Below are 18,224 nucleotides of genomic sequence, written 5' to 3'. Positions count from 1 at the left end.
CTTGATCCCACTGAATACGCGTCTTTTCGAAAATTTTAGACGAGTCTGCTCTCCAAGTTAACCATGAGCAATGGAAGCTGAATTAAGTGTTTTGAATTTTGGGCAGGAGAGTTTGTAGTTTGTGAGAGTTTCCAACTTATTGATTGATGCTGCATGCTGATTGGATTGTCTCTTGATTGTTTCATGTCTTCCACATTGGATGCTTTTGTTGGTTTTACCTCTCCAACCAATGACCTTGTGACTCAGGGAACAGTTTCTTATAATTATGCATTGTACTTTGATGACATTGTTACCAACACTTTGGGTGTGTTCCATTATATCAATGGCAGAAGCACTCAGCAAGCACTCCAACGAAACGGTTGATGAGGAACGGCTGGCTAGTCAAATGATAGCTTGCTGATTGGTAATGAAACCCACCCTCCCCCCTTGATCTCTTCCTTCAAAAGGTAATGATGTGAGAATTGGAAACCTCATCATTATATAATCATCCAAGATGAATTTGCTCCATCAGATGCTGCATCAATCAGATGAGAACTACTCAACCTCCAAGGCCTTTGTCCATAGTCCAATGAAGTACTGCTCTCCCCGACAGGCTGGTTCTCCATCTGCCTTTCCTGGAATCTGTGCAATCTGAAACTCTGAACATTATTAGAATCTCCCACGATGAGGCCGAAGCATAAAGACTCTTTTTCTCACTTCGCAGACAAGACGGAGGTTCTCTGTATTTTTTTACTGCCTCTCCTCCGGAGTAGCATCTCTTTTGTCCTCTTCTCTTCCGTTTATGGAACTGCCTTTTTGTATACATGATTGAGGCTGCTCGAGCAGAATGGAAGAGAATGACGGAAATGGGGAAACACCAATACCAGAGCAGAAGTGAGAGAGGGGAGGGGAAGGACACATATTGGGGGTGAACAAGTTGCACACAAGCTGAATGAAACACAAGAAAAGGAAGGGGAAAGTGGGTATGAAACAGAAAAGGAACATGGAAAACAAAATGGCTGCTGATAGTTTTCAAATTGGTTCAATCGTGTTTTTCCCTCTCGAGATTCAGGCAGGTGGTGCTTCGCCATCTCATGTCATCCCCCATTCATACCGGTATATTATTATTTTTTACTCCCATTAATCTGATACCTATCTCAATCAGCCCTTACTTGCTGGTGACTGTGTTTCCTCTTCTTCTCTCTCCTCTTTTCCTGTTTATTCATTATCTTGCTTGTTTTGTCTAGTTGTGGCCCCACTGTCTCAATGTCAGTACGTTGACCGTTTACCCTCTGTTACCTTGCTCTTCCATGTCATTAGATGTTTTTTAGTCCATGCTCGCGATGTGCAAAGCGGGGTTAAGCGAGTCCATTAACGTAATTTTTTTGAATCTGTGTTCTTATTTATTTATTTATTTTTTGAATTAAGCTCACTTGGCTTGGCTTGGCCTGGATGGGTTTCAGGGTATAGAAGTCGCAGTTGAAACCTGAGTCCTATCCAGGTTCCTCCTGTCGACTTCATCTTTGCTTTTTGCTTGTTCAGGTTCCTTATGATGCCTTCAATGAAGTACATATTTTATTTGGTCTACCAAATTAAATTTTTTAACTTCAAGTTTGCTGCCAGAAGAGTTGGCTCACACCAAGTCCTTCTCAAGACTGCGTGGGGTAAGTATTCCATGAATTCCATCTAGTTAAAAATATTTAACAGTAGGCTTTTACATTCATGCCATTTGCATCATGCAGGACATAATATTAAATTGTCTGGATGGGATACAGTCTGTGCTGAGTTTTACTGAAATGTTCGGGAATGATAAGGAATGCATCACGTGATCTACACAGTTATATTAATTACAGTATTACAAATGCTTTATTTAGTTATTTAGTACAATGATTATCAGGCTCATGTAGAAGCCCCTAGACCAAGTACATAAAGACATTAGGAGACTATTACTCTTTTACATAAATTACAATGATGGAGAAAATGGACAAATCAATAGAATTCATGTGATTTGAATGTTGGATCTTAGCATCATGAGCTGAGTGTTCAAATGAATCGGGCCTACGTGAAGAGGCAGGACAAGAATTTATGATTTTCAATAAAAGTTGGAACCATGAGAGACAGCAATTGATTTGAAGAAAAAGAAGCTATTTTACTTTAATCTACAGCATGTCATCATAACAATAGCAAATGTTTCTTATGAATTGCCTTTTGTTGAAAATGACAGGTTGGCCTGTTTGGCAGTACCAATTTGTGTGCAAAGCTCATGATGCTGGGATACCAAGTTAAAATCCTGTCTCTATTGTTTGAGACAAGATTTTATTCAGTAAACAGAGCAAATGTCAACGTACGTGTGTGGAACTATCAATGTGGCTTGTCGTCGGGGCACAAGAACACCAAGTCTGGCGTGCTCAGCCTACGTGACAGGTTTACCTTCCCCTGGGTGGCATAGCGACACTCCTCTCGGGCCTATTGATGTGATCTATGGCTCTCAGTGAGGAGCGATAAGCAGGCTTGGAGATTTAAGCCCATCCGGCCTAATGGGCCTAGGCATCCAGCTTTACGATAGCCCTCGACAGATGTGATTTTTTTTAGCAGCGCCATAGAGCAATGCTTTAATAAGGTTATGGCCCCAGTGAAGAGTCTACACTTGAGGGCAGACAAGGCATCATGTGAGGCATGTTGAAGAAGTGGCCTTTTCCAAATGGCTGAAGCGATTTGATCAAGTAAGCCAATGGCAACCCACCCTGTTCCAGTATTTCATCTGAAGGATCAGAGGACACAACATTTGCAACCCCTTGTTGCTGCATCATTAGGTTATGGTCGGAAAACAAACAAAAAGGAATGTATCCAAAGTATATGGGCATGCTGGTGCACCACATGTGTGCTTGCTGTAGTTATAATGGCGTTCCAGGCACTTTATTTGTTGAGAAACAGCCCATTTGTGTTGGTTGCACTCTTCGCTAATATAATTCTTAAGCTAATATAATTCTTTCACTCCTTGCAAACTATCACTGCATCTCTCCTTTGAACTATATCTTACACTGTAATCATAAATAACATTTGACCATTTAGTGTTCCCATCTGAACCCATGACTCATGATGCAGGGGATTCTTGATGTGGGGAACCCAGGTTGAAAAGGTGTTTCCCATGTCTTTTCTATATCGTCCACTAATGTCCTTATAATTTATGTAAAAGTATATGGATGTGAAAGTACTATTGTCTTTGTGCAGAATTTGATTCATGTACAAGCACTACAATGAGTTGCAGATCACTATTTTAAAAAGTATGTCATTAATCAATTAAGAAATTGTAAGCAAGACCTATTATATTAATGCAATATGAACAATAGGTCTTGCATTTTTTTATCCACAGATTCATCCCATCTCATATTCAGTTATCCTACCCTTCTTCCCACCCATGGTACACTGAATCCAGCGGTGAGGCAGTTGCTCTGAAACAACTTGCCTTTTCCTTCCTCTAAAGCAAATCCAACCAAAGGCAATCTCAGATTATTCCAGTAAGCCTGCAACAAAAGTGTGTGTCCACTCTCAGGAGAGGTGCAACAAGTGTTTGAAAACAACATCCATCGAACCTCAAGACTGAACTTTCAAACTTGTCTCCCTCCTCTAAAACCTGGTGGCACTTTGTTACATCTGCTCTGGAGCATGCTCCCTTTCCACCGCTTCCCTCTCTTCAAATGACACCACAACCGACTGTACTTGTGAGAAGGCTGAATGCCGATATTTGTTTGCTTCCAAATCTTGTGTCCCCGATCCTTCTCCACATCACTTCTTCAATCCCCAACCTGTCCCCTTTCTCTATACTCCCCATAGCTTTGCTTTCAGCAATTTCCATTCAGTATTTCTCACAGCATTTCATTCTGGTTTCCCATTCGATGATCTGTAGATCAGTCGTTTCAGTTTCACTTTTCAACATCAGCTTCACTTTGGGATATCAGTTTTGATTTGCCATCGCAACTTGTGATGTGACACGAATGGTGCATGAAAAAGGTCGTCAAAAACGATTTTTAGTGGAATTTTAAAAAGATTTTTAAAGGATGTAGAGAGGCCGAGAGCGGCTTCAGGGTCTTAAAAGGTCAAAAAGTGCTCTAAAGTATTTTAAGGGTCATAAATGGTGTCTAAAGTGTTTAATGGGTCTAAGGGTCTTAAATGGGTTTAAATACCTAAAGCAGTCTTATGGTGAAAGAGCAACAGCAGTCCAAATGGTCTGAAATTGTCCAAAGGGTCTTAAAAGGTCTATACGTCTGATAAGTGTTGAAAGTGTCAAAGATGGTCAAAATGTCTCAAAAGGGTCTAAATGGGTGTGAAGGGGTCTAAAAGGTCTTAACAGGGTATAAATAGGTTTTGAAGGGTCGAAGCCCTTTGGGGTGGAAAGGGTCCAATGGGGTCCACAAGCCATACAGGGTGCAAATGAGTGAAGCTGTCGTAAATAAATTAACTCTGGAGTGTAACACAGCAGTAATGAGCCAAATGACCGCCTCATGACAGTTTGACTCTTCACGACTGTTCCACTGACTCATTTACTGTTCAAAATGCCTATGTCGGTGCATCGTGGTTAAAAATCTGATCGTAGAAAGTTTTGTCGCAAATTAACTTTGAGAGCTCAAAGTAGTAAGGTCACAAACAAAAAACATTTCACTTTTAGATATTGAGATGGAAAACCTATTTCCTGCTGCAGCCTCTCCTTTGTCTTCTTTCTCTCATCTCAAATGTAATCTTCTTCTTCTTCTTCTTCTTCTTTCGGCAAGCTCCCGTTAGGGGTCGCCACAGCGGATCAACCGTCTCCATTTCGCTCTATCCTCCACATCTTCCATTGACACTCCAACCACCCGCATGTCCGCCTTCACTGCATCCATGAACCTCTTCTTTGGCCTTCCTCTTCTCCTCCTACCTGGCGGCTCCATCCTCAGCATCCTTCTCCAGATATACTCCACTTCCCTCCTGTGCACATGTCCAAACCATCCCAATCTCGCCTCTCTCACTTTGTCTCCAAACCGTCCTAACAGAGCTGTCCCTCTAATATACTCATTCCTTATCCTGTCCATCCTCGTCACTCCCAATGACAATCGCAGCATCTTTAACTCTGCCACCTCCAGCTCCACTTCCTGTCTTTTTGTTAGTGCCACCGCCTCCAAACCATACAACATAGCTGGTCTCACTACCGTCTTGTATACTTTCCCCTTCACTCTTGCAGCTATCCTTCTGTCACAAATCACTCCTGCAACTCTTCTCCACCCACTCCATCCTGCCTGCACTCTCTTTTTCACTTCTCTCCCACACTCTCCGTTACTTTGGACAGTTGATCCCAAGTATTTAAACCCATCCACCTTCCCCACCTCAACTCCTTGCAACCGCACCATACCACCACCCTCCCTCTCATTTACGCACATGTACTCCGTCTTACTCCTACTGACTATCATTCCCCTTCTCTCCAGTGCGTACCTCCACCTCTCGAGGCTCTCCTCAGCCTGCTTCCTACTCTCCCTACAGATCATGATGTCATCCGCGAACATCATAGGCCATGGAGACTCCAGTCTGATCTCGTCCGTCAACCTGTCCATCACCATTGCAAACAGGAAAGGGCTCAGAGTCGATCCTTAGTGCAATCCCACTTTTACCTTAAACCGGTCCGTCATTCCTACCGCACACCTCACCGCTGTCACACTGTCCTCATACATATCCTGCACGATCCTCACATACTTCTCCACCACTCCCGACTTCCTCATACAATGCCACAACTCCTCTCTTGGCACCCTATCATAAGCTTTCTCTAAATCCACAAACACACAATGTAACTCCTTCTGGCCTTCCCTGTACTTCTCCATCAATATTCTCAAAGCAAACATCGCATCAGTGGTGCTCTTTCCTGGCATAAACCCATATTGCTGCTCACAGATCGTCACCTCTCCTCTCAACCGAGCTTCCACAACTCTTTCCCACACCTTCATGGTGTGGCTTAACAACTTTATCCCTCTGTAATTTCCACAGCTCTGCACATCACCCTTATTCTTGAAAATCGGAACCAGTACACTTAATCTCCACTCCGCCGGCATCCTCTCACTTTCCAAGACTTTATTAAACAATCTGGTTAACAACCCCACTGCCAACTCTCCAAAGCACTTCCATGCCTCCACTGGTATACCATCTGGGCCAACCGCCTTTCCACTATTCATCTTCTTCATAGCAGTCCTCACTTCATCCTTACTGATCCACCCCACTTCCATGATTCACTATCTCCACCTCTTCCAACTCCCTCTCTCTGTGTGTCTGTCTCTCTCTGTCTCTGTCTCTCTCTCTCTCTCTCTCTCTCTCTCTCTGTCTCTGTCTCTCTCTCTCTCTCTCTCTCTCTCTCTCTCTCTCTCTCTCTCTCTCTCTCTCTCTCTCTCTCTCTCTCTCTCTCTCTCTCTCTCTCTCTCTCTCATTTTTTTCATTCATCAGCTCCTCAAAGTACTCCATCCACCTTCTCAACACACTCTCCTCGCTCGTCAGCACATTCCCATTTGCGTCCTTTATTACCCTAACCTGCAGCACATCCTTCCCAGATCGGTCCCTCTGTCTTGCCAATCGGTATAAATCCTTTTCCCCTTCTTTTGTATCCAACTTCTCCTACAGCTCGTCATATGCCTTTTTCTTAGCCTTTGCCACCTCTCTCTTTGCCTTTCGCCACCACTCCCTGTACTCCTGCCTACTTTCTTCATCTCTCTGACTATCCCACTTCTTTTTCGCCAACCCCTTCTTCCTTATACTTTCCTGTACTTCCTCGTTCCACCACCAAGTCTCCTTATCTTCATTTCTCTGTCCAGATGTCACACCAAGTACCTTCCTAGCTATCTCCCTCACCACTTCTGCTGGAGTTGCCCAATCATCCCACTCATCTTTACCAACATCCAACGCCTGTCTCACCTCCTCCCTAAATTTCACGCAACAGTCTTCCCCCTTCAGCTTCCACCATCTGGTCCTTGGTTCAGCCCTCACTCTCTTCCTCAACCTCACCGCCAAAATCATCCTACAGACCACCAATCGATGCTGTCGAGGTACACTCTCCCCTGCCACCACCTTACAGTCTCTAATCTCTTTCAGGTTGCATCTCTTGCTCAAGATGTAATCCACCTGTGTGCACTTTCCTCCACTCTTGTACGTCACCTTGTGTTCCTCCTTCTTCTTGAAATACGTATTTACCACTGCCATTTCCATTCTTTTTGCAAACTGTACCACCATTTGCCCTTCCACATTTCTCTTGTTGAGACCATACCGACCCATAACCTCCTCATCCCCTTTATTCCCTTCCCCAACATGCCCATTGAAATCTGCTCCAATCATCACTCTTTCATCCTTGGATACACTCTCCACCACTTCATCTAACTCACTCCAGAAATCTTCTTTATACTCCATCTCACACCCCATATGTGGGGCATATGCACTGATTACATTCAACATCACTCCTTCAATTTCCAACTTCACACTCATCACTCGGTCAGACACTCTCCTCACCTCCAATACCCTCTTGACATAATCTTCCTTCAGGATTACCCCGACACCATTTCTCCTCCCTTCCACACCATGGTAGAACAGTTTGAAACCACCTCCAATGCTCCAAGCCTTACTCCCCATCCACTTGGTCTCTTGTACACGCAGTATGTCCACCTTTCTTCTCTCCATCATATCAGCCAACTCTCGCCCTTTGCCAGTCATGGTCCCAACATTCAGAGTTCCAACTATCACCTCCACACTTCTACCCTTCCCCCTCTCCCACTGCCTCCGGACTCGCCTTTCCCGTCTCCTTCTCCTCCTTCGCCCAGCAGTAGCACAATTTCCACTGGTACTCTGCTGACCACCGGTACCGGTGGCGGTCGTTGGTAACCCGGGCCTCGACTGATCCGGTATGGAAATTCGTTTTGTTTTCCGCATAATGATTTGGCATAGGTTTTTATGCCGGATGCCCTTCCTGACGCAACCCTGGTCGCCTCTTACGACACACAGGGATATGGTACACCTATTCTAACCTGGGCATACACCGGGCCCAGTACACTGGTACTCATTTCGCCGACCTCGGAAGGATGACAGGCTGAGTCAACCCCCTGGTGTTACACGACTTGGTATGTACATATATACACATACATACATATGTATATATACATACATATATGCAGTATGTGTATATATATATATATATATATATATATATATATATATATATATATATATATATATATATATATATATATGTATAGAGAGCCTGGTGTTGGCGCAGTGGTTAGGGCAGCGGCTTGGGATCCAAAAGGTCCTGAGTTCAAGCCCCGTTGTGCCACTGAATTAATACACCAGGGGGTTGACTCAGCCTGTCATCCTTCCGAGGTCGGCGAAATGAGTACCAGTATACTGGGCCGGTGTATACCCCGGTTAAAATAGGTGTACCATATCCCTGTGTCGTAAGAGGCGACCAGGGTTGCGTCAGGAAGGGCATCCGGCATAAAACATGTGCCAAATCACTATGCGGATCATACGGATGATCCGCTGTGGCGACCCCTAAAGGGAGCAGCCGAAAGAAGAAGAAGAAATATATATATATATATATATATATATATATATATATATATATATATATATATATTCAGTGGCCCAACAGGGCTTGAACTCAGGACCTTTTGGGTCCCAAGCCGCTGCCCTAACCACTGCACCAACACCAAGCTTCATGTCAAATGTAATGTCATCTCAAAACTAAAGGACCCAATACAAACTCTTGATAAATCTGGAGTAGTTTACCATTCATCATGTAAACAGTGTCACCAATTCTACATTGATGAAACTGGAAGAAATTTGAAACAACGACTTGATGAACATGACAGAGCAATTCGGCTTGGAAAAGTGACCCAGTCAGCCATAGCATGTTATTTCCTGCAATCTGGCCGTAAATTTGACTTTGATGGGACCTGTATCCAAGACACTACATCTAACAAATAACGCAGGTTGGTTTTGGAAGTGTGACACGTGAAGAGCTGGGAGGATGGCCCAACTGAGGAGACAACAAGGAAATCCAACATAGGTGGAGGTCATTCAGCCAGTCATGCCTGAGAGAAAACCACACCAACCCAAGATCCAAGAAAGATAATGCAAAAAAAAAAAGTTGTGAATTAATGAAAGAAAAAAAACATTCTTGTAATTTTTTTCTTCTTTTCTTCCCCTTGGAGAGGGGGCATGGGCTTGGTTAAAAACACACATCAATCACACAACCCCCTTAACAAGACCCTCACCAACAGCACTCTGTACACAATCACCCATCAATGCTCAAACTACCTAAAAGTCTTATCAACATCCCCATACCCCTCTATCTCCATAACTTCCAGGTACCTATCCAATTCTAATTTAAACTTTTCTACTTTTTCTGCTGCTACTACCTTTCCAGGGAGACCAATCCATGCATTAACTACTATCTGAGTGAAAGTCCCCTGCCTTACTACCATCTTAACTCTCCTCTTCTTCACGCTCAGGCTGTGGCCCCTGGTTCTGTCACTGCCTACTCTGTTGAACAATTCATCTGCACTTATTTTATCTATACCTTTCATTATCTTAAACATCTCTATCATATCTCCTCGTAACTGCCTCCTTTGTAGTGAATAAAGCCCTGTCTCCTTCAACCGCTCCTCAGAGCTGAGTCTAGCTAGGCCCGGAATCAATCTAGTTGCCCGATGCTGAACCCTCTCTATGACATCTATGTCCTTCCGGAAGTGCGGTGACCAAAACTGCACACAATATTCCAGATGTGGCCCTCACTAAATTCCTGTACAATGTTAACACTACCGCTTTTGATTTATAAATGAACCCCCTCCTTATACAGCCTAAAACCCTATTTGCGTTACCAAGAGCTGCCTGGCACTGTGCTGCCTGCTTACCTCCCGTATCAATTACCACCCCCAGATTATTCTCCTGTGTAACACACTCCAAAATTACCCCTTGCATCCTGTAATCTCTATTTTCATTGTTCTTTCCCATCCCCAACACCTGACACTTGCTCAGGTTAAATTCCATCTGCCAATCTTTTGCCCAATCTCTACAAGTATCAATACTTTCCTATATCTGTTCACCACCCCATCTGCTATCCACCTCACCTCCAAGCTTTGTGTCATCTGCAAATTTGGAAAGCTTATTATTCACCCCATTATCCAAATCGTTGATGTAAATAATGAATAATAATGGTCTGAGCACTGATCCTTGAGGTACCCCACAACTTACATCCTCCCACTCACAGCCACTCTTTGCTTTCTAGTACTAAGCCAGTTTGCAATCCAATTAGCTACCTGACCAGCCACTCCACAAGCCCTCACCTTGGCTAACAACCTCCCATGTGGTACCTTATCAAATGCCTTCTTCAAGTCGAGATATACTATGTCCACTGCCATTCCCTTATCCACCCAATCAGACACTGCTTCATAGAACTCTAAAAGATTTGTTAAACAGGAACTACCTGTGGTAAACCCATGCTGACTACCATTAATTAGTTTGTATTTGTTTAAATGGTTTCTCATTCGGTCTTTAATTAATGTCTCCAACACCCTCCCCACAAATGAAGTCAATCTAACAGGTAGACATACCCACACAATGCACACCTCTGATGTAAATGGCAAAAACTGGATGGTGCAAACGGCTGCATAAGGTGAGCAACAAACAACACTCAATCCCAAACACCACATCCACATGTGCACAACACCCAACGAGAACCCCAACACTCGCACAACCAACACCTCATGATGCCCAAAACCAGATGTGTTTGAACCCCAGAAACACAAAAACAACAAGACGCGCACACACCTGCTCACCCACACACATAGAAAACCCGATCACATATAAGTAAAAACAAAAAGGAGCAGAGAACCCCTTCAATGATGTGACGTGACGTTTGTTTTTGCTTTTGCAAAATAAAATAGCACTCCTCCATTTGACCTTGAGCACCAGTAGTCCGGGAGCCCATGGAGATTTGTTTAGCATTGCGAGTACAAAAGGTTTGAGACTTGGAATATGATGGGATACAACATGGGACCCTCAAACGGGCATTCTTAAGTTTCATCTCCCGTATCATTCCTGGGGGCGACTACTTAAAGTACCCCCAAATTCAAGTTTAATTAGCATGATTGAGTACATGAATGAAACCAGTGCCAAAATGTTCTCCGAGAAGGTAGAAATCAAGATCCGCCATTCTTAAGTATCAACTCCTGTACTTAGCCTACTTAAGAACGCCCTAATTAATGCTAATTACCACATTAATTAGCATGATTGAGTACAAAAATGAGACTTGCACCAAAATATCCAGTAGGGTACCCTGACGAAGTTTCGGCCATTCTTAAGTGTCAAATGCTGTACGAAGTCCAGTTAAGAACGGGTCAAAGGTCAGGGTCAGTGCTGCCGGGGGGGGGGGGGGGGGTTAATTAGCATAATTAGGTACATGAATGAAACCAGCGCTAAATTGTTCATCTTTAGGGTGAAAATCAAGATCTGCCATTCTTAAGTGTCAACTCCTGTACTTAGTCTACTTAAGAACGCCCCTAATTAGCACTAATTACCACGTTAATTAGAATGGTTAAGTATAAATATGGAATTCAGGCCAAAATGTCGATCAGACCACCTTGTCCATGGATTGGCCATTCTTCAGTGTCAACTCCTGTACCTTGTCCACTTAAGAACAGGAATAGAATGAATGAACAATATACATTATATATGCGAAAACAGAGTTTAATAAAATTTGAAACAAAATTACAAAATGGACGAAAATGCGATAGTGACTGCTGATAACTGGTACTGAGTTGTAATGATCACTATTAATTGTATGAAATTACTAATGGAGTTATTTCTAACTGTAGTTTGATTGTATTGATGACATTAAAGAAGTCACAGGAAGCAACTGGTTGTTGTGCATCGTGTTCCTTAATCATCTTCTGTCCAGTCTTTACTCGTCATCCGTTGAGATGGTCATGTTCTCCTCTTCAATACTTTCATCACCATTGAGCTCATCTTCCTCTGGAACCAGGGTGTCTGGCATCTGTGGCCCTTCATGCCAAATTGGCTGATAATATCCATTGTCAAAGTCCCAACCATTTGATTCCGTAGGGTGCTGTTGCATTTCGGCGACATCAGCATTCAGCCACATGTGAGCAACAAATGATGCACGTTTCAAATGCATAATGAGCTCTGTCTTCTCATGGTGGAATGGCACTTGCGTTTATGCCCTTAAGTTTCTCCAATGGGTTCTTTGCTGTCGACTTTGGTCCATAGCCCTTTTCAAACACCTTGTACCGATAACCATTGAGTGTCACCTTGCTGGTGTCCTTTGCACCATACATGATTGTGGTGAAAGTTTGCAGGGTCTTTCGAGTTTTTTGACTCAGTTCTGTTTCGGTCGCCAGGCTTTGGAATGCTTTCTGTGCCTCTTTCTTCTTTTCCAGCAGAGCAAATGGTTTCACTTTGCCTTTGCGAACAAATGCCGCAGTGTAGTCACTGCCTGTGAACGCGTGGAATCCCGGCAATGCTGCACATATCTGAGGTCCAAGTAACTCATAGATGGCGGTAATGCTGATACATCTACGGTTATTCTTGGCTCCAGTGCCAACATCCATTCACACGGGTGACTGAAACTTGCTGCAGTGATACAACATGACGATTGCTATGTCTGTATCTGACGCACGGATGACGATGTCCCCTTGTTTCTCAGTACTGTACACAGATTTTACATGGAGACATATCTTCGTATCTGCCTCTTCGTGGTTGTTTCTAAGGTATTCAACGGAATCACATCTGAGAACTCCATCGCCGACTTCGTCGTGATAGCATTCTCCGGGAATGTCAAGATAGAGCTGATGGCTTCCAATGATCTGTTTGTATGCCTGGTCTTGCCATTCTCTCGCTAGGAACTTGGGGAGCTGTCTCTTAAATGACCTTGATTTCAGGGCATTGCTTAGATCTTTCGGTCGTTTTTGTTCTGGCCCAGTTATCAAAAACTCGCGGTCATCTGCTCTTCTCCTTCCCCGTTCCATGTCTTTCAAAGATGGCTGTGGGTAATCATCGAAGACTAGATGAACTTCCACACTCGACAGCACCACTGTTTGAATCAGTATGCTTCTTGTGAGACCCCCATAGGTGGCTGGCTGATTTGGTGGTCGGGAATGGAGAAGAAATGGGCCATCGATAATGCAAGCACGTTTGAATGCAGGACTGCATTCGGCATCATTCACTTTTGACTCCAGTAATTTGAAGAGAGCACTTTTTTTCTGTTTTTGCCATAGTTCCATTTGTACTGCACATTGACAAAGGGACTGGTGTGAGTGGATATTCAAAAATGAACGGCAAGTCTAGATTCCTTTTGGTGGCTAGTACTACAAGGTGGCCCATCAGATCTCTAGTACCCTTCAGCTCCGATATTTTCTTGTTTTCTGTTCTTCGGTTCTTTGCACATCCATCTGAAAAGGTCTTCAGTTTTGCCTTTGTTATCTTCTCTTCAAACCTGTTGGGATCAGTAATGCAGGAATCCAGGAAATCTTGGTGGCGTGCCTGTCCCTCTTTTGGAATTCTGAGCAGACTTTCACGAATCTCATCACTGGTAGCCTTCCTGGTGTTAATGTTGAACAGTTTCTTCTGTGATGCTTCTGTTTCGACTTCCATCTCAAAGGGATTGCGAGAGTCATCTATTTGTTTCATGGCCTTCTTCAAGTCACGCATATCACGATCTATTCATGCAGGTCGGAGTTCTGCAGCAACATCATCATTCACAATCAAACCTGCCATCTCTTGCACAAGGCTTATGAAAGAAGCCCTGGTAGATTTTGTGACCATCCATCTCAAACGAGCAGTATAACTATTTGTGGCAGACGATATCCCTGTGAGGCGAGATGCTGCATCAGCGTTGACCGTTTGCTGCAGAGTTAAATCGACAGGAACACGGCTGAAAGCATGATCAGTTCTTCGGACAGTGAACGCACCTTTCTCAAGAATTTCTCGGAGTCCGGGGTGCGATTCATCGATATTCATCAGGTCAAGCTGGAATTTTGTCAACCATCTGCAATAGTTGACATGGTTTGTAGCGAAGAAGAGGTCTCTGACTGCAGTCAGTGTGAAGATGTATAGATCTATGTCATTTGTTCTGATCGCTCTCTCCAGGCTGTGGTAAAGACGAATGTAATCGATGTACATCATCCAAAATTGAGCGGTGCAGCCATGTGTTCCAGATCTTGTTTCGTCTGTGTTCTTGGTATAGGCAGTTTTTCCAGCAACGAAGACATCTGATGCACCTATTGACTCGAGTGCAACTGCACCACTGTGTACACTGTTGATGAATTCCTCTAGTCGATCCTTTTCCTCGTAGGTCTTCATGAATGCCAAAAAGTGGAGGATCTCAAAGGCAAAGGCAAGTATTGGATGCAACCTTTTGCAGCGATTAAAATGCTTTCCTGATAGGAAGCCGTTCAGTGACCCTGGGACTAGGACGTCAGTATCAGTTAGTATGTAAGGTCCTCCTGAATCAGAGATGATCTTCCCGACCGCTTAAAAAAAATGCCATCTCAATGTGAAACACACCTGACATTATGAAGACGTCATCAAATTGGGGCTTTTCTGTGGCTTGAATCTGCATGGCAGGTTTTGCCGCATTCAGGTCATATGTGACAATTCCAAATTTCTGCTCACACTCTTTGGCACATCTTTGGGCTGTGATGAGTGTCTCTTGTATGATGTCAAGACTAGTGATTGGCTGTCTCAGGTTGGGCATGTATCAGACCTCTTGTTTTGGCAGCTTGTCTTCGTAGTTTTTGGCATTATACCCGACCCACATTGGAACCTTGCCTACATCTAGAGCATGACTCGTCATCCACATCAGGTCCAAGTTTCTTGCAGTACCACTGACATCAGGGAGGTTGAAGACATCTATGTCCTTGTAACTGAAAACTGTCATTTTTGTTTTTTTACGAGAGGGTTCCATTGATACCTCTTGTTGCTCCAGTGATCGTTTTCGCCCCTTCCTGGTGCGAGGGACTATTGGCGGCAATGAGACGGACTCGCTTGGTTCAACTGACCTTGTTTCTTCTGATTCATCTGGTCCATTCTGATACATTATTCCCATTGTATCATGTAGTGTGTCTGCACCAGATAATGTATTTGTCAACTCATCGAAGTTATCAAATGCAACACCCATTGGCTTGTCTTTCATGGTTCCATCAGGACAGGACAGTCGCCTTTCTTGAAGTTGCTCTGCTGTTTCTGTTTCCAATTCCTCTAAGCTGTTGTAATTTATGCAGTGCCAAAATCGATTTAACACCTGCACAACCTTTTTGCTACCTATGACAGATTTCACAGCGATACCCAGTGTCACTTGCTTTGCTGGTTTGACTTTACCTCTCCTAGTAATGAAGAGGGCATCATCACAGGATGATTTAACACGGCACATGACATGATCGGTACATTTTGTGGGATTTTGTCCACAGTACAAGGTGGTGAAAAAAGTGGATAACAGAGGTTGGGGGGGGGATACATCACCTCCCTTCAGGTCATCTAAAGTAGGATTTTCGGGCAAATCCTTTTTTTTGAACATCAAGTAGTTGTTTCCTGAGTAGCAGAGTGGCCTCAGTCACAATTTGTTCATCATCGGAGGCATAGTCATATGCGACACGTACTGCGTCATCAGACATTTCAGAACTGTACATTATCAATCCTAATTTCTTTCCGAGTGGAGTTTGAAATTTAAGTTTGTCACCAAATTTTCCCTTCAAATTCCGCATTAGGCTTTGAGCGTTATTTAGAGGAGTTTCTGATGATATATTGCACAAGTCCAAATACCTTGCATACACGGATGTAAGGAGTTCGGGCCTTTTGTTTCTGAGGACAGATTGCTCAACACATTGTTACGTTTGAGGGGGGGGGGTATGCATTCAAAGGGTAATTAGGATGTTTAATTAGGTATGCCATGCTGTTCGAGTTTACCAGGATCTCGATGTAATAAGTAGCAATTCAGTGGTGATAAGTTGTCTAGTAAATGTTCATTTCTTCAAGGGGGAAATGATAATTGTCACGTAATTAGATAGGGACACGGGATAGGGTAAGTGTGTCTGCGTAAACCCCTTTTAGTATTCCCTGGAGGCTTGCCGTGACGTCACAGGACAGTGCTGCGGATGGCTCCGCCCCGTGATCACGATTGGCGGAAGGCGACGGTGGTGGGCCAATAAAAACGGCTTGATTGGAAGTGACGAGGACGGGAGGATAAAAAGGTTCTGTTCGGGGTCGAAAAGGAAAAGGAAGAGGAAGAGGAAGAAGATCGGGACAAAAAGATCGTGTTTTTTTGGTGTGGAGGCTGTTGCGCGGGAAGCGTACTTGTTGTTGTGCTGATTCGATCATGTTCTTCATCGTGTCTTGGAGCCTTGCTGAGCCTCGTGCCTCACCTTGGTTGGCTCTGGGGTTCTGCTGATTCGGAGTACGGGGTCGAACGGCGGGCGGACCTGCCTCCCTCTCCTGTTCGCAATTTGGCACCAAAACTGGTTCCCTGGCGGCTGTGAGCGGACTTGGGCCAGGACCAGGAGGTCGACAGCACCACGGTTTCTCCTGCCCCCCTGACGAGAGCAAGGCCATCTCGTCCGACGCTGATCCAGGGACAGTTGCGTCCACACCACGGTCCAGCCTGACCACCAGAAGTAGCTACTGTGTGTGTGTGTGTGTGTGTGTGTGTGTGTGTGTGTGTGTGTGTGTGTGTGTGTGTGTGTGTGTGTGTGTGTGTGTGTGTGTGTGTGTGAGTGTACTTGGCGCCTTAGAGGGTTTGAGATCTGTATATTCATTGGAATTGTCTGTGTTTTCCCCACGCGCGATCCCACACCATCCCGTCGAATCGCCCCGGATCCCTCTTCTTGCCGAGTTTTTATTATTTCTGGTTAATAATAAAAACAAATAAACATCATCAACTCAGTGAAAAGTGACTCGTGCCACCTTCCTCGTCCCGTTTGCGGTAGAGCGATTAGAACCGCCATGTTTGGGTTATAAACAAATAAACCGCCTCCATCGTTTCGGCTCATTCTACGTTGGCGGGACTGTTCAAGTCCCGTGGACGTCACAATATGCTTGAATATCATGAACAGCTGACGGGTTGGTGGTACTGGTCGATGGACTTTCGGCACTCTTCCTGTCACGATCACGTACTCTGTTTGCCGACATCAGAAACGAACTCTTGCAAGAGTGATGACATTTCACTTCCTTGGCGACAAGGTCAATGCCACTGATTTTAGACAAGATTTTAGCATCATTTAATACCAAAGCCGCCTCCTGAATGCTTTGGCTAGCCTCGAGAGTTTCGCAAGCACCAGCAACTTCAAACCCACCCTTTTTGCGCTTTTTTGTGTTGCCACAAAACAAACATTGCGGTGGAAATATACTGGAAGTGGATGGCTTTTCATCTGAGGTTGCGGTTGCAGAACGTGAATGTGTTGTCGTAGAGGTACTCAGTGTCACCAATGTCGACAGGTGACTGGCTGGCTGAAACTGCAGTAAAGCTTATATAACAGCTAACATGATATCCATCCTTTTCCCCTGGGCTTTCAGGTAGATCAAGATCGACATCACGGCAGACTGAATTCTCGAAATTTCGTTTTTTACACCTGTTTGATGCAGCTTTTTGTACTGTGGCCTATTGTTGTTCACCGAATGGAAACACTTCAAGGCATGGCCTCTTTCCCCGAACTCTGATGCGTATGAAGGATACAGCGTCTCTGAGGAGTCGGAACTGGGCTTGGGGTCTCAGTCCTGGCAATGTTAGGAGACCAATTAGGGTCTTGCATATCCATTGTCACTTATCTGAAAAGGCAATATTATTTGGGATAGAACAATGTTCGGGAAAGGTTTTTTAAAGGAAACTTTTTGTTTTTGCAATCGGCAAAATGAAATTTCTTGTGTTACCAGATTTAATTAGGACATGGCGTAAATTAAAGTACCGGTAAATCGATGAAATGATATCAGGCCTAGAGACAGATATTGCGGATTAAAAAATGTTTTTTATAAACATGATAAAGGATGAGATGATCACATTTGACCGGTTCTTAAGTGGACTAGGTACAGGAGTTGACACTTAAGATGGCCAATCCATGGACAGGGTGGTCTGATAGACATTTTGGCCTGAATTCCATCTTTGTACTCAATCATGTAATTAACGTGGTAATTAGTGCTAATTAGGGGAGTTCTTAAGTAGACTAAGTACAGGAGTTGACACT

At 44.0% G+C, this 18,224-nt stretch overlaps 1 pseudogene; it reads right to left on the bottom strand.

Moving 5' to 3' along the window:
- Positions 1-13,716: 13,716 nt before the first annotated feature.
- LOC147010671 (uncharacterized) lies at positions 13,717-17,801 on the bottom strand (annotated as a pseudogene).
- Between the last annotated feature and the right edge of the window lie 423 nt (positions 17,802-18,224).

The sequence above is a fragment of the Eptatretus burgeri genome, chromosome 16 (assembly GCF_056783735.1).
Source record: "Eptatretus burgeri isolate ZD-2024b chromosome 16, Ebu_testis_v1, whole genome shotgun sequence".
Lineage (NCBI taxonomy): Eukaryota > Metazoa > Chordata > Myxini > Myxiniformes > Myxinidae > Eptatretus > Eptatretus burgeri.
This window is presented reverse-complemented; position numbering and strand designations above follow the sequence as displayed.